Source organism: Dermacentor albipictus, chromosome 1 (genome assembly GCF_038994185.2).
Source record: "Dermacentor albipictus isolate Rhodes 1998 colony chromosome 1, USDA_Dalb.pri_finalv2, whole genome shotgun sequence".
NCBI classification, from domain to species: domain Eukaryota; kingdom Metazoa; phylum Arthropoda; class Arachnida; order Ixodida; family Ixodidae; genus Dermacentor; species Dermacentor albipictus.
Window position 1 is genome coordinate 249232988 of NC_091821.1, and position 24806 is coordinate 249257793.

Genomic DNA, 24806 nt, shown 5'->3' on the forward strand with positions numbered 1-24806 from the left:
GACGCCTTGGCAATTTACGTCAGCTCCTGAAGCGACGAAGAAATAAAGTCAACGTGTGATAGGAAACACCTACGTAATCGTCCATAAAAATTACCGCGACGAAATTTATGCAGTGTCATCGAATATGCAGAGCAGAAGCGTACTACCGAAGTGACTATCGCTTTATGATCGCTGTGACATATATGACGAGTGGCTGGAAAGGTTCTTGGCCAATGTGAGGTCTACACACAGCCGATGACGCGTCGCGGGCACACTGATGTTTGCGCAACATTGAATGCCGAACCTTTCCAAGAGAAACGCTACGAGGCACTTTCCGCCTCGCCGAGACACGTCTATGTTGAAATCCCCCACAATTACGATGGCTGTGGAGTCGGTACGGGTAGGGGTGATGTGACCAACGATGCATACGCTTGGCGTTTGTGGCACGATCTTCGTCTTACGTTCCCGCTTCTACTCACTACGGTGTTCTTTGTAGGCGCGCTGTTATTCCGCAGTCCACACCGCACGCGGCCAACCCATTGCACGGGTGGAAGGGAACTGAGAGAAGTTTACGTGGTTTGCCTATAGAGCCCGTGACGTCAAACCGCAATCCATACTAAACAGTGTCTGTTCCGGTTTTACTTATTTTATTACGGTATTTTTTTATCACAATACGTTTTGACATTTCTCGTGATTAAACACAGCTGGGACATACCCTGCAATACGCTTTAGCTCTTTTAGCACTCGAGTGGCCGGCATCTTTTTTGCCTGCGCACAAAAAAACGCCAGAACCTAGCGTATAAAAGCTGGGCTATAACAATAACGAAAAAAAAAATAAAATACATTTGGATCACATATTCTCAGCAACGGGGAAGTGATTCTCACGCGGCGCAGGCCGCTTGCTCGGATCATGTCGGCGAGGCCGCTCCTTTTACAGTGCGGCGCATGATGAGAAATTGCATCATCTTCGGCCGCATTCACGGCCGCTAGTAGAGAGGGAAGCACCGCTGGGAAGGAGAGGGGGTTGCAGGGGAGGAGACTCGGAGGGGCTGAGTGCATTTCCGGGGGCGATGGAGGGTTCCAGAAATCGAACTACATTCGGCACGCACTGCCATGGGGCGGGACAGTGGCGAGGGAAACGCAAGGAGGTAATCTGCAGAGGAGCTTGGCGTACAGAAAGTCAAGTATGGCTGATCTTCGTGCAAAAGACAAAATAGATTTAAAAAAGCACATGAAAAAGAGCAGCATAGAGCAAATTGCATCACCCGAATGCATTTCACTGTAATACACTGGATAGGTTTTTCTTCATTGAAGTCGCAGCAACAGACGTAGCAGGTTAGTTTCGAACTTTGTGAAACCTCCTAAACAATATTCTACAATATCTTGACCAACTTTGAGAACAACTAAGAATATTCTGTGCTGAGTACATTCTGATGCTGGAAATATTACGGATGCCTTTCTAGAAATCAGTAAAAGGGTTTTAAAAACGATCTATCTGTGGCTCCATCCGGAGTCAAAAGTACTTAGCGCAGCTCTTTGCCACGAACCCTCCCCTCCGCCCCCCCCCCCCGCTCAGCGGGGTAAAACATTCGCTACCCAATATTTGTATATCAGTGTGAGTATTGCTAGCGTTGGACGCAAGAGTTTTATCAGGAACTAGCCGGATGTCATAAAGGAGATACCGCTCGGCTCCTTGTAAGAACAAGTCCGCTGAACGGTCTCTTTGTTTCGCTTCCAAAAACTTCTCAAGGCGATTCTCAGTGCACTACATGTCTTTGCAAGGGTTTTAATGCGACAGCATTATACAGATCCAAGCCTGTCTTTCGGCAATGTAGGGAGGTATGTCCTCGGCGGTACCAGCGTTGGGTGAGAGTGACGGCTGGAGAAAGGAGCAGCAGCGGAGTGGTATGACGTAGAGCAGAACGTGACAATGATGGGCAGGTGTGCGGCTGGGTCGCACAATGGCCTCACCAATCTACTCTTTGTGAAAGTGGTTAGAATAAAACCATGGTCGATGGATAATTATCGACTGATAGGACATCAGAATGCTATCGCATTACAGTCATTGAGGTGTAGCATGAGAACCTGTGAGCCTTCTGGCCTTTGGTAGGTGTTTGTCACAGGATTGAATTGAATTTCATTTCATTCAAAGTTCTAAGCTACTTAAGGCCACGGGGCGCCTGACAGAAATCCCTGCCCCGCATACTGATGACAATGGACCAGCCTGAGCCGCGCTGCTAGCGTGACTGAGGGAGGACCCAACATATTCGGGAAGCTTTTATAATGTGTCCGTCAAAGTGGGCGCGTAGTTGTCCACGGGCCGTCGCAGTCACCGGCGCTTGGTGGGATGATCTCGAGGCAATGCAACGTTTCCCAGAGTGAAAAATGCAGCCTTTCTCAGAGGCAAGGGGCTGCTCAGCCTGACACAACTTTCATTTGTTAGCTTTGCAGTTTTGACATAATTCGTACCTAGAAACGTATTCATGGAGCCGCACATTTTACCATAAGTTAGAGCATTTTTTTACTGATATGATTCTTGGTCTGAGAATACACTGAACACATAGATGCACGAGTGAGGGTTTTATTCAGTGATATATTGACTTCCCCACCATAATTTATGGTCAAGGGGGAGGGAAAGAGATAAGGAGAAGGCAGGGAGGTTAACCAGAATAACGTCCGGTTTGCTACCCTACACCGGGGAATGGGAAAGGGGAAAACAAAGATAACAGGGAAAGAGAGAAGGGAAGGAAAGAAGGAAATAAACGCATGCTGCATGTACGGGCGCATAAACGTGTGGTTAAGGCTGGTGCTGATAAGGCCTTAGCCCCATTCTTGCTATCTCAGCTATGGGCATTCGAAGAAACGTGTGCAGGGGCTGCGGCAAATGTGACAAAACTGTCTCAATCGTTTTCCGCTGTCTCAACCTAATGCTACGTTTCCTTCGTTCTTGCATCGTGGGCTCAGTTCTCCAAAAATCGCCTTCAGATAAACGGACCTACTTCTCAGGCAACATTGATGTAAGGCAATTTTTATCCAGCGACGTCAGCGACACAAATGAAACAGGAACCCTGACAAATGTGAAAAGAAAAATACTGGCCGGCGGCATTGTGTAACCTGAACTATTTCAAGCATGCACTCGACGTGATTTAGCGGAAAGGTCTGCTAAGAAATTTATTTGGTTTGTGTTCTAAGCCTTTCTATCTAATGTTTTCATGATCTGTTTAAGTATTGAATCTCTACCATTAAAGTTGACTGCATTGAACTGAGAAAAAATATCGAGTACATGGAATTGACAGTTTTACTGCGGTATTAACCACAGGGCTCCGCCAAACAAACTACGTATGACGTTTTACACTAGGGCACACCAAACAGATGAAGTGCCCCTGTTTTATTTATATTTTCCACCTCAAAGAGAGCACGCTTGGCGGCTATGGAGTTATACGGCGAACACGTGATCGCGGTGTTCGATAACTATCCGCGGCGGCCGTACTCCTAAGAAGGGATGCGGAAGCGCCCGCGCACTAAGATTTCAGCGCATGTTCGGAAACCACAGGTGGCCAAATCAATCCCTAGTAACGTTTCGCAACGACGTCGTTCATAGCCCAGATGCACGAGCGGTAAGGCGTTTAAAACTCTGTCATTCAATCTCTCTCGAAAGCGGTAGAGGGGCTTCCTTACAGTGCATCTTGTTGTAGAGGCGAAGTTAGATCCATTGATACCATTAAATATCCAAATGTTCCTTTAAAAAGTTAGCTTCTTTAAAATAAATTGCGGAATATCTTGGGTAGGAATCTCGGTATGAGGTGGTTTCGTAGCTTTCAGTGTGTCGTCGTTACAGATTGAATGAGCGCGTGGATTAAGTCTGCTTAGGTTGCTTCTGCACTCTTTCTAATTGCTGCATTTCGAGCAACACTTAAGGAGTTAAATTTAGCAATCTTAACGAGCCTTGCCAATCTTGCCCACGACATATAACCTAGAATGACCATCATTGAAAACACAGAAATTCTCGAAACATCGTCGTCTTTTCTAGCTACCCGCAACGCCGAAAGCACAACTTATCCGAATGCTGCATAGTATGAAACAGAAGCAACATCAAGAATCTGCACGTCGTTTAGCAGAGCGATGAAAACCACTCGGCTTCGCGAGATTCCAGCAATATTTTTTATGCGAAAGCATCAAATAGCCCATTAAGCGAAAGAGAGCCGGCCACTTCAGCAGCGAAACGACACCTAAATTCCCATTGGCTGCGACGCCACGTGACGTGCGCGCTATGACGCAGCAGAGCGGGCGAAATGGACCTAAGCCTGCTGCCGCGCTGGGCCGCCAGGTGCGCTGCGTGAGGGGAGAGGGCATCGCCGCGATGCCACGTCACCTTCGCTCTCACTCTTGGAGGCCTGTGTTAAGATTCGCGTTCTTTGTGCGCGCAAGTTCTCACCTGTGTTCGAACTTCGCCTTGGTAATCGCTATGAAGAAATTATTGTATAAAAGAAAACAGAATAAATTCGAAAGGAAAAACGTTGGTGGTAGGGGGTTTCGAACCTACGACCCGACCCTCAGATGCCCAGTGTCTTATCCACGGGGCTACACCAGCGCCACCTATATAGCTGGCCTGTGCACTCTGCTTTATGACATCATGTTACGTGGACCGAAATTTCCGTTGCCAAGACCGGTGTGACGAAAGCGCTGATGTTGAAATCACCGCGGCTTACTCGGGAGCGTCTCCACTAGATTATGTGGGAGTCGAGCGAGGTAGCATGACGTCACGGATAGAAGTGCACCGGCCTTGTGCTATCTAGGAGGCGCTGGCCAAGGGCGTCAACGCGCCTGCTAGCCCGCGACTCATAACTCCAAGGTCTCATAACTTTATAACTAGAAGGAGCGCTCAGCGGCGTTTAATTGGACATTAATGCTTTCGGATTCACAATAAGAAGTGCTTGGGTGTCCACGGATTTTTTTAGCTTCGTCTTCAAATAAGTTTTGAGTCTATTAAAGCTAGCCGCTAGTGCCATGGATAATACGGGCATAACTTTCTTTTAATAATCCAAAAGGCAGGGGAATTTCGCAGTGCAAGAGCGTTTATCTAACGAGAATATTGCTGTGAAGAACACATAACTCTGTATTACGATACGGCTGCAAAAATTTCAGTGTTGCTCCTTCAGTAGTAAGAACTATGTCAGGAACATCTCTCATTCAGTATCTTCCAAGACAGACGTCTACATTACAATATATTATACACAAGTAGAAACATTGCAAATAGACATTTCTGATTTATGGTTCTACAAGCATTCCTGTTGGCTTACCGAAACAGAGTGTCAGATCGATTGACGAGATTTCAGACCACTCACGTATGATGATATGATGATCAGGCTCAATTTGCGCCCTGCCTTCATTAGCACTCATGTTGCGTAAACAGCACAGCGTGATAATGACAGGAAATTCCAAACGAATGATGTCTCAAGGCTTGCGTAGGTTGGACACTGAACGTTTCAATCAGCATCACAAGTGACGTCGCAGCCCACCCGCGAATGCCTCAGAGGGATTAGATAGCCGCGTGTATACGGAATGAATGGCAAAGGAAAAAGAAAGGGGACTATACTGCACTACTGGATATCAGTAAGCGCCCGAGGGAGCGGTGATCGCAACTCAGGGGGGTGGAGGAGTGCCTGAGCTGCGCTCGGCGTCCCCACGAGCGTCGCTATCTTTCCGCGGCGACTAAGCTACTCACGCGGCAGGCGCACGGAAGCCGGCCACTCACCAGTAAAGCGGGTAACACACGTCCGGCGATGCGCAGGGGTCGAAAACAACGCTCCACTCTCCGAAAGGCAGGTGACAACAGAAGTTCAAAGTCAGTCTCTATGAGGGCGGAGGAACGGCTGACTCTTGATCTTCGTGCGAGATGGAGAAAAAGGCTCAGGCACAATTCGCTCAGGAACCAGTAGGACCACCACCACCACCTAGGGCGAGAGACAGGCAATGAATGATCCCCAACTGGCATGAGCCCCCGTATAAGTAGTATTACAGGCTGTGAGGAGCGCACGTAAGCCTCCATTGGTCCTTCGCTCGCTGTTGCAAGGAGGAGCGGACGAGGAGATTCACCCTCCCCCGTCTCAACCGAGATCTCTCCGTGCATCGCTGTCAGTTCGCCGGTGGCCGCAGAAAGAGAATCGGTACGGCTGATTTACGCTCCAGCCGCCCATCGCCGTAAGCCGCACCGCGCGCTTGCGGTCGCGCGAAAAATTGCACGTATCCGGCACTTGTGCACAGTGCATACCGAAATTTGTGCACAAGTGTCTGATACGTGCAATCTCACGCGCGACTGCACGCGTGCGGTGCGGCTTGCGGCGATGGGTGGCTCGAGCGTACATCGGCTCCAAACCGGTGCGTAGACCCGTGGCACACCTATTGGCGCCACAGGTAACACAAACTCGACTGGTGGACGCGAGGCTCAAGGAGGAGCACCGGAGCCAGCACTCCTGAGTGGTGGCCAAGCTCCTCAAGCTCCATGCGAAACACGCCACCTGCCTTCCGCGTGCGATTCCATCATGCTGCGCGGGAGGAAATGCGGGAGCAGCGATTCGCCATGGCGGAGCTACTTCGATGCACGCGACGATTTGACTGCGCTTTATTAATGTGGTGACTTTTTTTTCTTCTTCTCTAGGTTGGCGCTCTTGCAGCACACCTGTTTCGCGATTCTTCCGATCACCGGCAAACATGTGTCACTTGAGCCACCTTATTCAGACGGTACGTGTGTCGTTAACTGTTCTGAGCTACAGTACATCATCCTGTATGTGGATAATCTATTGCGGCAGTCTAAGCTCAGACTACTATATTGGTTCATTACCGCGAAAGAAAAGGCTGTTGATAAGCTATCTTGTCTACTTACGGAAAAGAAATCTAGTGAAAAATTGAAAAAACATATAAGTTTCCTTTGTTAGTTACTGAAATATTTTCACTTCTTTTTTATTTCTATTGTCAGGATTGGGGGCTCAATCCCATCGCTCTTAATCAATTGTCAAGATTGGAGTCGGGCATGAATTAGAAGGTAGCTGGCCCATGCCGTCGTCCAACTTATCCACGCTGAGGACGTTGATGAAGGGAAGGACTGCTTCTCATCGAGAACGAGGAATATGGGTTTATTTACAGTATCTACACGCAGTTCATCAGTCTAGCATGACTGCGAGAGAAAGTACACCAGTCTAACATGACTGCTTGAGAAAGTGCACTGAGCAGCCGCACACAGCGGTTTATGAACACTCGGTCTCCCCCCCTATACCCAGGTGACGGAAACGGCCGTCCAGTCATCGTAAACAAGTCGCCTCTCTGCGGGACGGTTTACACACACACACTTCCTTGCGCGAGGTTCACGGTCCGGAGCCGACGTCAGACGGACTTCGTAGAACTCGGGGCTTGTATCAGGAAAGGTGCCTTCTATTCCCCGAGCTGACCCCTGCAGGGCGCCGCCAGGTGCCCATCGTCTTGCGTCTTGGACGGCGCGTGGGAAGGGGCCTTCGTTGACGTTCCCGCGCCAACTCCCCCGCTCATAGCAGAACAGGTCGGCGTTAGTGGGTTCGGTAACAATAGTTGGCCCGCCGAACGCGTTGAGTCACAACGGCGACGAGGCTAGAGCGTAACGGTGGCGTTCCTAGAAAGTTGACGCCGCTGTCGCAACTGGCTGGCAAAACTTGCACCTCAGCTGGGCCGTTCTTAACACTATGTAACTCAATGCTCTTCGCTCAACGCACGCTCTAGTACCCTTCTGTTCACTTCTCCACACTCGGCTACTTTTATGCCGACTCCTTCACTACTCTCTAGTTGGCTTCTTAATTTCTGTTGCCGACGACGTCACTTCTTCCCACTCCTGTTTATCTGTTCGGCCACCTACTCAGTGGCACATAGCCTGGGTCAAGAGTGTTAACATACCCAGTGGCAGATGCCCACTTACACATATCTATAGTCGGATACAACTTTAGAAAAAAGGGGGCGTTTACTCCTCCGAGGCGGACGCACACGAGCATCCACCAATGGGCGCGCACTCTGGACCGACGTCATGCGCCGGACGGCCGGTGACTTCGCCGCTTCGGTCATCTGGGCGGGGCCTCCCCTTTTTTCTAAATTTGTATCCGACTATAGGGTCTTTCGTTTTCGGGCTAAACTCGATAATTCCTGATTTTCGCACCTGGAACAAGTTCTAGCAAAATCGGGTTACACCAATTTCTCCTCGAAGTTTGGTCTTTCGTAAAGAATAATAATAAATGCAGGTGTTACAAAAGTAATGAACCCTGTGCACCCTTTATGAGCAAGTGGTGAAGATATATCACATTAGTAATCTTATTAATCCGTTAATGCGATATACGCGTATCTTTCAATAAACATTCAAAGAAAACCGGCATGTTCAGCGGCTTCCTGCCTTGACTGAATGGAAATTTGCTGCTTTTTTAGCAACCGCATTTACAAGAATACGACAGCGACCCATCATCGCCCGGCGGTGATGCGCTATGAAGCGAACGCAGCGCTGACGTTGTTCTGAATTGCGAAAAATAGCTTTTGACGTTGAGAGTACGTTTAATCGACTATGTTACGTTCAAAAACGGGTGGCAGACTGGCCCTGTTGGTGTTCCATTAATTTTGTCGCAAGAGATAATGGCGCGAAGCAGTAAAAAATTCGCAGGTATCCTAGCGACCTTAGCAGGGAAGAAGTAGCAGGAAGAAGACGGGAAGAAGAAGACAATTGACAACAATTGTTGTCTATAGCCACAGGAATAAGATAACGAGGGAAATTGTCGAAGCAGCTGAGATAGCTAGAGCAGGTGACGGTAGTGTTAGCACGCCGTCTTTTCCTTTATCAAAGAAAGAGCTTAAATTTTGGGGGCATAGTAGTCACATGACTGCTTTTCCTCCTTCCCTTAAGTGTGTCTGTTGCAGTGGCGTCCCAGTAAGTATATATATGCTCACTAGCTGCAATAAATCAATTCTTGAAAGTTAGCGCTCGTCCCGTGTTCCTGCTTCGTCCTTGTGTCATTCTTGCGCTATGTATCCCAGTTTGTATGTATCCTAGCGACCACCTAAGAGACGCGAAACATTGTAAGGTCTACTGTAATTAACCTGAATCCACCTCAATCCTCCTTAATTACCATTAATTCATCGTAATTATCCTTAATCGACCTTAATCCACATTAATCCACCCAATTTCACCTTAACCCACTCTACTCCACCATAACCCACTTTATATCATCTTAATCCGCCAGAATCCTCCTTAATTCACTTTATTACACCGTAACCCTCCTTAATACACAATAATCCCCCTTAATCCACCATAATCCTCCTTAATCATCCTTAATATACCTTAGTCCATCCTAATCTGCATTACAATAATTTAATCGCTTCTCAATCATGAATTAGCTCATCATTAATCTAATTCTAATCACTTTAATCATTAATCATCTCTTATACACGGCTGGACATGTTTTGGTTCGCTTCTGGCCTTCATTGGGTCATGTGATGTTTCCTGTACGTCACAATGCGACCTTGAAACATAGAGATGTTTCGACTCGTTAAAAAAGGTGCAGAGAGTGGAGATCGCAAAACACGCCTCTATTTTTGTTCATGTTGCTTGCTTCAAAGTATAAAGAATGCCTGCCAGCGAGGACTTTGGGAAATGAGTTCATCATTTGGCCAGCTCTCTGTCATTATTTGTTCCCGTGAGAGATTTCGCAAGTTTAGGCATGTTTATGGCCAAAAACAGACTTTGCGTGTTTCAGTCATTTGTGAAAGTTACCAGGAATATCCCGTACTTTGAGCTGCCAGAGAAGAAGCCCCCCCCACCCCTCAGACTACTTCCTGTTTTTTTTTTCGCTTAATGTAGCACCCAATTTAACCCCCCCCCCCTCCGCTTTAAGTCACCAGACGAAGGGCCCACTGTCCCAAGCTGACTATTCGAGCACGTACCCACTGCCCCAAGTTGTATATTCGGCAAGACAGCTGCCAGCACCCCCAATTGGGGGGAGGGCGGCAAGATCGAAAGTAAATTTCACGTTGAACAACCAGAGCCTAGAGACCACTGGCAGCCTCAAATTGTAAGCCCTTCTTTTCTTACTTATAGGAGTAATAGAAGTAGTAACACTGGGACGCCAGACACTGGCAACAAGCTTAAGGTGACGCCCTAAAATCACGTGATGTTTTCTGTACGTCACAATGCGACCTTGAAACAGAGATGTTTCGACTTCTAAACCCTGTAATTTATTACAGGCTTTTACGTCCAAAAACCACGATTTAATTATGAGGCACGTGGTAGTGGGGGACTCCGGAATAATTTGGACCACCAGGGGTTCGTTAACGTGCCCCTAAATCTAAGGACACGGTTGTTTTCGCATTTCCCCCCAACGATATGCGGCCGCTGTGGCCGGGATTCGATCCCGGGACCTTGTGCTTAGCAGCCCAACACCATAGCCAATAAGCAACCACGGCGGGTTGGGCACCACCCTTGATGAAAATGTTAGGATGACGCTCAACCTTAAAATGTTTGGTAACCTTAGCGTATTCCAGTTTGTTTGCATAAAATCAAAGCACTTTGTTCATTATCGTGCAAGAAAAAGGACAATCGGGCAGTATTCAACTACCACTAATCGTCAAAGTATGCGATAGCATGCTTATAAGTTTGTGATGCCTATCTTTCGATATAGGTACAATGCTGTCGGATTCAACGCACATGCTGGAATATATGTGAGGCGAAGCTTTTGTGATGTGTGATACCATAAACCTGTCAACCTACTGAACCCCATTTTGCAGCATAGCGATTGCAGCGCCAGTTTACTTTTTTTTTTTGGACATGTGTTGGGCGTTTCGACAGCTGTGTGCTTGCGTCACGGGCGACCTTGCACACTCTCATTTATCGAAGTGACGTTTTAGTACTGAAAGGGACTTGGTGCCTCTCACAAACTTGCGACTTCGTGCACACTGTGACACGCGCGCGTACGCTCAACACACCTCGAGCTTTCTTTTAGATGCCTCCAAAAGGGAGGATGCCTGCCTATATCGATATTAAGTAATGCATTACTGGTGGTGGGATCCAACCTATTAGGCCACGATCGCTAGCATGCTTTCCTCGTGCCAAAGACGCTCTCTGAAGCGCCTGGCGCCACGTGCTGCAGGTTCTCGCGTTCTTCCTTCGTTATGTAATTCGCTTGATAAGTAAATAATTTTTTGCAATCAGCTGACTAAGATAAACAATGCTCACACAGGATCACTCCATATCCTGACTGCCGACCCCTGCTTACAAACACCTCGTCCGAAAGAGGCATAAAACGGAGCATACAATCTGGACCATACGATCAACGGTAGAGAACTCAACAAAGCCGCTGCAGCCATGTCTTGAGGTGCCCATTGAAGGGGCCGTGAGACGTACGCAGGCCGATTCATTTGAACCTGCCGTGGGTGACGCACGAGTGGAGTGCGCTTAATCGCATATAACTTTTTTTCTCTTTCCCTTTGCGCACTATGTCTGCTCGCCAGCCCATAAACTCAGGCCTTATCTGCATCAGGAACGCTAGAAGTGGCTACCAAAGGCTCCGTAGTAGATTGTTTAGCCTAAATGCTAAGCTCTGAGGTGAGCAAACTATTCCAGGGAAGAACTTCCTCGCATGGCTCCCACTGCTTAAAGAAACTTAAATTTATTCAGGCGTCCGATAAATTGCGCGTTCAGGAGGAGGGAAAGAGTGCACAATATTTAACGAAAGTTGCGACAGCGTCCAGAAAACGCAAAAAGAAAGAAAAACAGACGCCACTCGGGATTAGTTGTTGCTTGAAGAGATAAATAAAACAGAAGAAAGTGCACGTGCAACGCTCCATGTTGAAGCTATACCCACCTACCATTCAATGTCACAGCTACTTCGGCGACGAAGTGCCTCGCGACTTTTCTTTATCTTTGGCAGTAGATATATAGAGGTACGACTGAGGGAAAAGTAAGAGCGGTCACGCGGGTTCCCATGGGCAAACTCCTGGAAGCCCGTCTTCTTTTTGAGCGATTGCTCTTTTCTAAAGGAGTCCCTGAAGATTAGAAACATTCGAGTCACTGTATGGGTTTCCATGACGGTAAGATTTCCCAAGGACTTGCGACATGCAAGGCTCTTCACGGATTGCGTTTCGCTCTCATCTTGCTACCCTCACAGCATCACGCGTATACCTGTGCACGCAACTTCAGGCCGTCGCTCGTGGTGCCGGGAGCATCATTTGCTGCAACTTCTTTCGCATTTTTTTTCCTAGTCTGCCTCTCGAGGCCTTCGGAACGACGACCATTGTCCTTTACTTATACTTCTTTCGCTGCATAGTTTTTTTTTCTTTGAATCTATCATTTGAGTGGACGCCACTGCGGCTGCCTATCGCATACTGCATGCACGCAGCATTTCTCACTGAAGATCAAGCACTGTATTTTTTTTATCTGTCCTGGGCTTTTTCGAGCAAATGCCTACAATTACTTTATGACTGTGCTCATTTAGATGAATTGCTATAAAGTGTTACGGCTGTAAAAATTAAATTCAAATCAGGGTTTGGAGCATCGCGTTCTCATGTAGACACAGTGCTGGTATCAGTGATGCAAAACTATCGATGGTTGAGTTACTATCGATCTATAGTTAATAAAGAAAACTGTTGATAGCACACTTGATAGTAGTCTGTCAATAGTATAAGATTATCAGACACCCCTAACCACGGCCAGCCTCTAACACAGAGCTAATGATTCGCCGGTACTTTGAGTTGCAACCGCTGGCAAGAAACCGCAACCCCTTTGAAATTCTGAAGGTCAAGCCAAAGCTCCACAACGCCACTCTCTCAAGTGGCTATGAAATACTTGTGCGTTCAGGCAAACACAGTAGCAGCAGAACACGTGTTCTCAGCCATCGGCCAAATAATTTCAGACAGGAGGAGCAGACCGAAGAGCAGGAAAGTCGAGATGTTTGTGCTCTTCCACAGGCTGACTCACGATTAGGTCACACGTCTGATCGGTTGAAGCGAAAATAAAGCCGCTATCGATTGTACGTAACTGCAATCCAACGCATTTTCGTTGCATTTTGAGATTTCAGTGTAGTAAGTACATCAACTAATTTTGTTGCTCTAGTGTACCACTGATTGGGTGAGTATAATGCAGTGAAGTCCATATGTAAGTTTTTGCCAGATGAGGTACATAATTTAATACATTTGCCAAAATATTGTTGCGAAAGTGCGTGGACTGAGTGTCGTTGATACTAATGGCACATTCGGCTGTTTTCGAGCGCTCTAGTGCGTTCTCGGGGTGTGGTTTAGATTCGGTTGGTCGAAATCGAGCGCTCGGAACGCATTCGCCTCGCTCATTTTGAGCGCCGCGCTGCAGCTCAGAGTGCTCGGAGGCGCTCCCAGCTTCAACCTGAGAGCGCTATCCGATATCCCATGGAAACTCGATCACGTGGTTACTCCGACTGCTCTGGGAGCAGCTAACACGTTCGGCTGGGGCAGGCTTCCTCTCGCTCCAATCTCGAGAGGGCTACGCGTCGCTGCAAACCAAGTTGGAGCGCGTTCGGAACCAGTCAGTTGTACCATAAGTTGACACCAAAAGTGTTGGTAATATCTCAAGCTGACAGTTAGAACTATCGATACCACTATGTATAGCGATTGCTAGAGAACGATCGTAGTACTGCCGATAGCAATATCGATAGTAACGTTACCATAGTCCTTTTACATTATCGATCACCAGACAACTATCGATACTATAACGATGGTAAATTTACCGATACTTTTGCATCCCTAGCGCTCATGCGACGTCTTTAATGAACGACAAAAATACCACACGCCGTTTATATCACACAAGACAGCAAACCGAAAGAGAGAAGTGATATCATTTACTTCGATCTCTTCGTGCTGACTAATGGCCTCAAATATATTTTGTCTTCCTTCGCCGCATCACTATAGAGCATTAAGCGCGGAGAGGTCACAGCCTACTGGCTGGCGGCAGTTTTGGAAAGGGAGCACCCCCGGCGAAGCCAACCGACGTTCTAGATTTCTCGCCACCAGCTCGGGCTCGTGCGTTTGCGCACGTATGCGTGCGCTAGCGTCTCGTATCGCGCGAGCGACAGCAGCAATAGAGAAGACAAAAAAAAACGTTGGAAATACGCACGAGCGCAATCTCGCATGCAGTTCAGGTGGAGGCTTGTGCTTCGAAGCAGGTGAGGCCGTGCGGCTTCGTTGCTCACAGAAAAATTTCCCGTTAGATTAGCGACCGAGGTTGGCAGCTTGAAAATGTTCTCGGGGTCTTACCTCAGCGTGCATCAAATGATTGCGAGGCGAAATTAAAACCATAGTTTTCAAGCATTACTTAGTCCCGAATGCCCGCCTTACGGCGCCGAATTTCACCTACTACCACGAAAATTTCACTTCGGTGCCTTATAGCTCCAGCTCCGCACGACAATTGTTAGCTCAACTAGGTCCTATGTTCGCAATACTGTACTTATAGATTGTTTCTGTCCGTGATTCGCCACGGAATAGTAGTCGCAATAGCCGATGTACTGGTTAGTGAAGAACCGATTATGCCTCTTAAAAGCTTTGTAAACCTGCTCTTCCTTTTGCGCTGGTTCCCAGTAAGTGATTGTTATTATTATTATTATTGTTATTATTATTATTATTATGTTATTATTATTATTATTATTATTATTATTATTATTATTATTATTATTATTATTATTATTATTATTATTATTATTATTATTATTATTATTATTATTATTATTATTATTATTATTATTATGTAGCTAGCATCCACATTACGCTGTATGTGAAATTCGCGGCAGCGTAAATGACAAACTGCAGAATTAAGCGCCTGTGTCATATTGAAATGGAAATACAAATAAATATAAACGTGGAAACGAAGCTGCAAGGCAACCCAGGCAAAATAAACACTCGGCCGTATGGAACACTCGTTGGTCTCAATTTACAGACTAAGAACGGCGGGTTTTGACTTTCCAAATCTATACGCCTTGGCCACGAGCAGCGCCGTATCGCTAGGCGCCGAATTAATCTTAACCGCATGGTACGTACTGTGTAAACGCGCGTCTTTTCATTACGTATCAACCGAAATGTGATCGCCGCGACAGGAAACAAAGACGACCTCGAGCTTGGAACGCACGACTGCGCCGTTACCATTGATCAGCATACGGTTATGAGAATGCCCTCGCAATTTTTTTTTTAAGAAAAGAAAGAAAGGAATCAAGACTTTAAGGAGAAACGGCGCTTTCCAGCAGCCCAACCACAAGTTTTCATACTACATGTGCCAGCTCTCTCAGTAGTGTCGATATGATAGCTCGGACACCCGTTTACGTTGCTCCTGAGTTACGGCTCCTCGAGTACACTCATAAGACGCGCCTGCTGAGACCGGGGAAGGATAACGCACAAAAAAGAAGGGGGGGAGGGAGTTTCAAATAACGTCATTGACGGCTAAATGTGATAAATGAACGGAAACAGAAAGAAGGGGTACACTCCGCGGCGTAAATTATTTTCGGGCGTTTGATATATACACGAAAAGAAAAAAAGAAGAAGAAACGTCCAGACGGCGCTGTGGGACCCTCGACGAGTTCAGACCTGTCCTTCACATTTCTCTTTTTGCTTTTCTCGTTGTCACAGTGTGTAGGAAAGTGAAGGCGGGACGCATATTGTGGCAGGAGAACTGCACTGAGCCATCGAGGAAAACTCAACTTCACAGGATTCCGCTAAACGGTCTCCGGCACGAAGCTGCCAGTAAAGCAATACGTACGTACGCAGACCGCGCGCAGTTACAAAAAAAAGCAGATAAAAAAAACGCAATGCAAGCTTCGCTCACATACTGCTGTCGTCCAGTCCTGTTTCGATAATTTCTCTTTCGCTCATCGTTAAGAGCTGCCATCGATGTTGCTATGACCTTGGTTGTACTGAAGCACATGGAAAAAAAAAAAGGAGACAATTTAGAGGCCTTCACCCGACGACAATTTATTCAGAGAACCGTCCAGCGAATCAAAGAATACAAAAATAAAGGCAACCACAGGAAAGAAATGCGGCAGACGAAATTAACGAGTGTGGTTAAGCCCTAGAGCCGCATCGTCTAGTGCACCTTCGACAGCGGCGCTATAGCGACTCGTTGCAGCAGCGTCAACGCGGTGACCGTGTGTGCTGGGTGCAGAATGAGAACGGACGTCACCTGTTTCCACAGCGGCCAGTTTCACCCGAGAAACTAATGCGACGGTTACTCGACAAAAGACGAGCCTTGTTTTCCCAAATTTCGTGTGACCGCAATAACAGCCATGGCCAGCTCGAAGATTAGACAGCCTACTGTCCCAACTTGACATTGTAGATTGCTATCCTCTCAAAGCAAACCTACCGCCAAGGAGTCAACTTGTCAGATACCCAAAGGGGTGCCGAAACGTCTCTTGTCTGTTCTTTTCCTGCGTTCGAATCCTTCGCAATCTTTCGTCAAGTCAATGGCGTCTTCTGTTGCGTCAGCTGCGCGATTTACCTGACGGTTGGCAGCTTTCTTTGAACGGGAGTGTCAAGCACGCTGCCAAGCAGACTGTCGAAAAAGAAGGTTGAGAACCACGCAGACAGCATAGTTACGTGCGACTGGTCGAGCATCATTGCTGTCGCGCATGCGATGGTGGGCCCGGCTCCGTTTCCAACCAGTGGGCTAGTAGGGGGGACAGAGGGGCTGCCGCCGAAAAGTACCTGAAGGTACTTTTCAGAAACGCTTTTAAAGAGACGCTTTAAAGCGTCTCTTTAAAGCGTTGTGCGATGTGGCCAAAGGGTGCGCCCGCGCGGGCCTCATCTTCAAAGCTATCTGCGATGTGGACAAATTGCATGCACCGAGTGCCGGTAGCTTTGCATGCGCTGTGCTTTCGATGTTCAATTCACGTTGAAGCGAGAGACAACACGAAGAACAATTCGCTCACTGCTGCTGCCGCGTTTCCTCGCTCCAGCATTTTTAACAGCGAGTTTCCGCAGTCACCGAGCGCGATGCGTTCATGTTTACCTGTGCGCACATATGACACCGCGCTTGTTAATTTAGTTAGTAAGCGAATGCTCAAAAGCTTATACGGCCGACAAAACTACTATCCTTACTTCGTATAGCTATTTATTGATATGCTATCGCAATCGATGCTTCGCCTTTCGGGCGAAACTGCGACTTTTTTTCCTCTTGCAGTAATCACAGATATCCTCTTCCTCCCGACACCAACGCGACAAAAGAGCACGCGAACGACTAAGTCGAGTCCGGAAGTAGGGAAGTGAAATAAGCGCGATCGGGAAATAAGCCTTTCCGGCGCATCAGCGAATCAGTGAAGCATCGCATCGCCGCAATCCATGCATGTATGAAAAACTTGAAACGAATAAGGGACGCGCAACGGGCGATGGAATGGTTACCGATGGACTTGGCGTTAATATGCATGAATACGACAATTTGAACTAGAGAGAGCAAATGCGGGTAAGTGTAAATATATAGACGAGATTAAGAGGGAAAAAGTGGATTCGCGCAGTTCAAGTACTGCGCCGAACAGCCAACAGAGTGAAATAATGAGTGCAAAAATGAAAACTCAGTCGAGGATGGCAAAAGACAAGACACGTGGGGATGTGAGAAGGAAATTTACAGGCATATATACTATTGAGTCGAGTGACGCGGTACGGGTGTAACCACAGATCGCAGGAAGAGGGCTGCAGCGGACTTAAAGGGGCTGCTGCTGCGGCTGCCGCTACTGCTCATCATGATGCACTGGGCGCGAAGATTAGAGACTAATCCTAGGACATCTTCGGGTGCTTAGTGCTTTCCTCACGTGTGTCATTATAAGGTCTACGGGAAGGACAGGTTTTGCGCAGGCAGAGTATACGTTCCCTCGCTGTGTGTAAAGTTGCCCGTTGGAGGATGCTACGGGAGAGGCCAAGAGAGAGAGAGAAAGAGAGAGAGAAGTCATAAAGGAAAGGCAGGGAGGTTAACCAGACTGAGGTCGGTAGATTACCCTGCACTGGGGAAGGGGATTGAAAGAGGAGAAGGAAGAAATTCATAGAGGCCAAGATGTTGTCTCCACCCGTAGAGCACCTCCTGCTGCTGTAAGCGGGCTCTTTTATAGGCTATATGCTCTAAATTAAAGAGTGAACATGTATTTATCCTTATACACACTTATTTGTTAAAAGACGTAATATTATTCCACGTATCAATACCACAGGTAACGTTAAATAGTAACACATACCATAAAAAAGAACCAAACACCATCTTTTAAGTTATCATGACATTAGCATGAATGGCACAGACGAAATCGTTTCGCGCGATTCTTTCAGAGCCGCGGGCGTCGCTAAGCAGTCTGCCGTTAAGCCAGCCACCGCTGCGCGCATACCGCCTACGGGACCCTATCGCTGTGGGCGCCGACGCAGGTGCGTGGGCTATTGTTTCCTGGTCGACGGCAGGAAGGCCCATAGTCTCGATCCGAGGCGGCCACTGACCCGACATTGCCGACATCGCGCCCACGCAGAAGGAGCGGGAGAAGAAAGTGCCGCGCGCCAAGATGTTTCCTCGCACGTCGCGCTCATCTTCGGCTGCAATATACCGCCGTAGAATGATAGTGCGCTGAACCGTTCTCGCCTCGATAGGCCATTCGTTTCACCCAGTAGGCGCCACTGTCGCTGCTCGCTGCCAGTCTGCTGACCGGGAAGTTCATTTCATCTACGGCGTGCGCATTTCGGAGCTTCGTGGGAGACAACCCATAAAGCGCACGGCGACCGTTCGAAAGGAGTGCGCCTTGTGCAATATAGGAAAGCTCGCAAGGCAGCAATCATTATGCATAACTCTTTTGGTGTAGGGCGCATCAAGTGGATTGTATTTTGGCTCATTTTCACGTGGGACACATAGAGGAAGCGTTAAAGTGGCAATAGCTGCTCTAATACAGTGTAATACAGTCCATGTTCATCTTTAATCGACATGTCGTCGTGCTTTGGTGTGTTGCCGTAGGCTATTTATTTATTTATTTATTTATTTATTTATTTATTTCCTTCTTTTGCAGCTGAGGTAACTCAGTGCTTATGACGTTCTGCTGCAGAGAATGAAGTCGCGGGTTCCAATTCAAGGCCCGGCGGCCATATTCCTGTGGGAGCGGAATACAAAAAGCGTGTCGTGTAGCTAGCAATGGTTGCACATAAAAAAAAAAACACTATGTGTTCATAAGTAATCCGCAGCTGGGCCTTCACTACGGCGTCTCTCAAAGCCTCTGTGCTGCTTTGGGGCATTAAATTCAATTCATCAATCACTTAATCAAATATTTTTCTATTGTTGTTCTGTCACTTCGATCGTCGCAAGATATGGGCGCTTGGCACGAGTTATCGTGTAATGCTTTCAGACGCGCTGACATAGTCTCGCTCCTTACGCACCGAGGTTTTCAACGTCTCGATTTCACGGGCTTATTTAGCACATTTATTTTTTTATTTGGATACGATCGTACCTTGGTATTACCCGTATGAATGAAAGGGAAAGGGTTTAAGTTCTAAGGATTGGGTGGTTTTTAGAGATTGTGAACTAAGTCTATCATGCGTACATACAGACGCACGCTCTCGAAGAACGTTTCTTGAATGTCCGGGCCAGGTGAAAGCTGTAGCCACGAGTGCAGCTCCGTGTGCCTCAGTCACGCTGGCTGCATACTCAGGGCTTCGTGCCTGTTCTGTTGTAGGACCGGTTCAGAATAGGTCATTAACGGCGAATTCGGCAAATGGTACCGGCGCCCTGGGGCGACGATGACTGGACGAAACAACGCATTGAGGCGCCCCGGTGCACCCCGGTGCGATTTGCCGAATTCGCCATAAGATCAGCGTAGGCATTTTGTGTGCAGTAAAAGCACCTGCTGTCGCTCTCCGAGATCAGGGACCACTCTGCAACGCGAGGCCGGTGTGGTGACAGCCTCTGTCAGCAGACGCCTGACGGCGGCTGCCCTGGATGCTGGAATCGGTGTGGGATTCGGCGGGACTGTTTCGGCAAGTTATTGACGGCGCCCCATACGGGCAGCAGCTACAGCCTCGTCACCGTCGTAGTAAGATGCAGGGACGCCAGTGCGAGCGATTGAAGGGTTGTGAAGCTCCTCCCTTACCGGTCTGTCAGTTAGCGTGCTTCCCTTTACTCCACGGCGGCCTGCGACCCAGTGAATACGTACATGTGCTCCAGCCTGTTCCACTCTGCGCACTATAGGTGATGTATTTGTACTGGTGATATAGGTGATGAATCGTGCTGTTGGTCGGTGAAATGTTACTACAGGCCCGGATTGTCTTCACCGTGGTATGTAGTATAGCTGTCGTATACAGTTTCGGACTTGGTGAATTTTGTCTCATCTGGGCGAAATGTCGAGCCGATGTGGTGGCAGGCAAGTGGGATCGCAGAGATTTCAGCTTGCCTGCTGGTGAGTTCATACAACGTCGAGGTACGGTTAGTGTGGTTCGTTGTAGTACTTGCGCATCCATAAGCGGATGCGGTGGTGTTTGTAGCTGCGTCGCAATAGATAAGTATGTGCCAATTGTCTTGGACGAGGTGCTTCGTCTTCTACGCATGGAGTCTAGCTCGTCTGGCTGTATTCAAGTAAATCCAAACGGTCTGTGACACATTGGAGCTTTCTGCAGCTCACTGTCTTGTGTGATCGCTCAGAAAGCGGCTGCATGGAGTCGTACATGATTCGGCAAGCGACCAGCCCGTGTAACTGCACTCTTGCGTCACTGTTGCCACCACGAGATTGAACAGGTGCCCAGCGTTCGAGAGAACAAAGACTGGTTTCTAGCCTCATGTTGAAGCTCGGCATTGGGACTTCTAAGTGTCATCATTGGTATTTTAGCAAAACGTTATTCTGGTGGCTTGAACACTGTAATTTCAAAGAATTTGTTCGTGGTGTGTTCAGCGAACAAACACTTGGCGCTTGAAATGTCCTCTTTCGCACCTCATTACAGACAGAATGCCGTGCTACAACATTGACCGGCGTAATCAACGATTGCACGTAATATCTATGCTGCAAAGCAACTAGAATCAGAGGGGTACACGTGTATTTGGTGAACGTCCGGAGTTCGCCCGCGTAATCTATAGCCGAAGGAACCGGGCATTGGCGCATCCTCCCTCACCACCGTCCTTCGGCCGAAATTGCGCCTGTGCACGTTCCCGTGCGTGATCAGCGTTATCGCGTTTACAGGCGGCCCACCCCGCGTCACAACGGCTAGAGGAAGCCAAATCAGGCGCTGTGATGTGCGAAGAAACAAGCTGTCAATGGAGGCTGCATTTTACTCGATCTCAAGGAGTCCCTATCTTCCCAAGATCGCGCGTAGAAACTCCCCTCTTTGTTGCTTTCTCTTTCGTTCCACTCAAGGGTATCAGCGTCTTTTGACGGAACGCGGCCGATGGCGGGAAAGCACGTGCGCTCCTCGTGACACCGTGCACTAAGCTATCACGCGACCTCTGTTTGTGCAAAGCTCGCTCTCCTCCGGCAGTTTGACTGCCACTCAGTCGCGGAAATGCTTCGGCGCCTGAGAGGGCGAGGTGGGCGCTAAGTCAGCACGCTTTGCCAAGCGGCGAGATGGCGGGAACCGCGTTCTGATATCGGCTGAGCAAATCACCGAATGCCGACCTCCCGACAGGAGACATAACTAGCACTTGGAAATTCCATTCCATAATCGCTGACGATATCACAAAGACACGCTCTGCGGAAGCCTTACTTTCTCGTTTCTCGAGGCCGCTGTTCGTTAGAATAATACTGGCTGGCAGGCGTATAAATTGTGCCCAGCGTTCCTGTAACACTGGGCGTTGCCATCAATAAGAGCCCGCCTATAGGTGTAGCGATGCGAGCATTGAATTATGCATTAATCCAGAAGAAGGTCACATAATTTGCAGCTTAATCGCATTTCCAGTGAAGACTAGTTGTCTTAACTCGTGTTTAATTCATGCACACGTACTCTTTGCCTCCTCGAAATCTGCGAAGTCTTGAGAGAAATGCTTAGCGACATAGCTGGCGAAATCACTGAAGGTCTGGAGAACATTGCGGATTTAGTGAGTCATAGACAATGTCCAACCAATTATACTTACAAAAGCTGCAAGAAGAAATGCACTTTAATTTGAATAATTCGAAGGGCTCTTTCCTCACATGTGTCGCAACAGAATGTCAGGAACAAACTTGTACCGAAGGCGATGCGTTCTTTGGCTCGTTGCGTTAACCGAGGGGAAAAAAAAGAAAAATGGCGAAAACCTCCGAAGGTCTGTTCTATGCCTTTTTCTTACACTCGGTCGATCGGGCAAGTATCGCGCTTATTAAGTTAATCATGCGCTTTCTTAATTAAATTCATGCTTCTTTTAGCGGTGACCAAATTCGAGTCACTCTTACATAGTATACGCAGCATTCTTTGTTTGGATTGTACAGAAAAAAAAAAATAAGTGTAAAGATGGATCGATCTGAAAGAAATAACTTCAGGTATTTTCTCGCCCTACATCACCAGACAATTCATTAAGGCGCGCTCCTGATATCGTACGTCATGAGCGTCGGCGCTGACGTTTTCCCCTCTCGTCAGACCCCCGCTGCGATCTTATCACTCAGCCGTCACCTTGGCATCGCATCTTCCGCCGTCGCTCAGGCGCGCCTTATCTCATCGGCAGCTGGGGGTGTGGCAGTTGCTCTTCCGAACTCTCTGTCTTCTATCCCTCTCTCGCCCTTGGCGTGACATGGGGTCATGTGGTCGGCCGATAAAACAAGTACACGAGTCGATATGAAGACCGGACTGAGAGCAGCTCGGTGTCGGAGGGACGTTGCGCCGAGGCAGCCTGGGCTGCCCAGATTGGTCTGGCTGGTGTTAATATAAAAAAAAAATGAAGAAGGATTGTTTAAAACTCAGCGTAGTAAGCTCAGTGCGTTCCGCTGATGAGCACGATGTGGCGGCTTTGATTCGCTGCCGCGGTGGGCGCATTCAGATGGAGGTGGAGTGCAAACACGCTCATGCCCCGGGCTTTGGGCGCACGTTTACGAACCCGCGGCGGTCGATGTTAGATGGTCTCTCAAGTAGTCCGTGAGTTATATTTAGGACGTCAACCACAATAAAACGAAAACTGTTTCTTTTCACCGACTTTTTCCCCAAGATTTCAAGCGCTGGCGTTTACGCTCAGTTAATATGAATTTGGGATTTCAAGTTTCAGCATGATGCCTAAGCGCGGGGCTTAAACAGTTTTTTCGACAAATGCGCATTAATTAGCGACCTTACTTGGCGTCTTCCAATCCTTTTCTTTGTGCGTGGCCAACGGTGCGCCACTATAAACATGTAGGCTGCGGGTCATATCTAAAATGTTGTCGAGGGCGCAGACGCGAGGTCAATCGCATATATGTGCGACTCTCTCCTCGCACCCGCACCCTTTAGAGACACGTCTTTCCGCCGCGCCAATGCGAAGAGCGCGTGTGTTTATAAGTGCCACGCCCTACAAGTAACCAGTGCGTACGTTCAAGGTGCCTAATTGATGGTGTCGTCACGCCTGGGCCACGGGAACTTAGTGACGCCGCAATCTCGTCGCGTCTCGCTGATCTACGCACACGTGCCGAACATTGCGCAGTAGATATAGTTTGGCTACGAGGAAGTAACCGCAGCTCCTTTTTCTTCTTTTTTGCGATATGTTACTTTTGACTGCAATGCTATAATGGTTGGGCTTGCGCGTGGCCGAAATTCTCACGCTTGAACTGTGCCTTTCTTTTTTTAATCTACACCGGTTGCACCGTAATGAATGACACCTTGCTGCACGCAATACATTTTGCAACTTTTGCCTGCCTAGAATCTCGATGTTTCCACTGAAAAGAGCGAGCGATGTCGTCCGCGTGCATGACGTCACCGTCTAGATCGTAGGACGTCACCTTGAAGTTATGCTTCAACTGGTGCGACGGGCAGCCTCCCTGCTTTCTCGGCAAACCGAGGATCGCTGAAAGTGATATCTTGGAATGTTATTGGTCGAGATAAAGGCGACTGCCTTCGTAAAAGGAGACAAGACGCAAATGTCTCTTACTTCCCCCATTTTTGACATCCCTTGCCGGTGCGGAGTGCAGCAGTCATAACATCTTTCAATGTGCAGACCTTCTGTCCCACCATGCGATTCATATTGGGCTGCCACCACCGTCGCCTTTCTCGTTGCTACGACATACTAAGCCGCCGCCACCGCCTTTGTCTCGTTTATCCGACTCTTAAATCGAACAACAATGTTCAGAGTGCCTACCCAAACCCGAACCAACATTACTGAACCGTGATGAGCACAGACCACACTTGAACGAAAAAAATAAAGTTAACTTAAAAGCAACGTAGCCAGTTTAGGATAAAACAGCTCCAACATACAGAGCAATACGGGAGACATTATATATATATATATATATATATATATATATATATATATATATATATATATATATATATATATATATATATATATATATATATATATATATATACGGTGTCACTTTTATTTTTTCACGTGATGCTAAAGAATCGTTTCCGTAATCGGCATTTACTTGGAAAGCGCCCACCTCTCAGCCTGTCACGAACAAGTTGCGACCGTCGAGACGGGTTGAATGAACGAGTCGGGACGAGTGCGCCGAAAATTACCCGCACTCCTGAATTCGGCGGCTCGGCCATACCGCCGGCGCTCCGCGCCCGTGACGTTTCTTCAAGGGGCGCCGCATAGCAAGGTCGTTCGCGCAGAATTTCATGGCTCAAGGGCTCTACGGTGAAAGCTAGTAGAGAGTAGAGCACGCGCACTATAAAATGTGAGTATCGCAGAAAGAAAAATTGCGTTCTCGGAGGAAAAGCCCGGAATTCAA

At 47.9% G+C, this 24806-nt stretch overlaps 1 protein-coding gene across 2 annotated transcripts in view; it reads right to left on the minus strand.

Annotated features, from left to right (window-relative positions):
* The window catches only part of ImpL2 (Ecdysone-inducible gene L2), a 122909-nt gene that overhangs the window by 23505 nt on the left and 74598 nt on the right, over positions 1-24806 (minus strand). Inside the window, exon 2 of one of the 2 annotated variants that reach the window (XM_065430153.1) lies at positions 5735-5933. The exons of the other annotated variant lie outside the window; for it this stretch is intronic. The gene's annotated coding sequence lies outside the window, so the exon portion shown is untranslated. The remainder of the gene's footprint in view (positions 1-5734; positions 5934-24806) is intronic. 2 annotated transcript variants of the gene reach the window in all.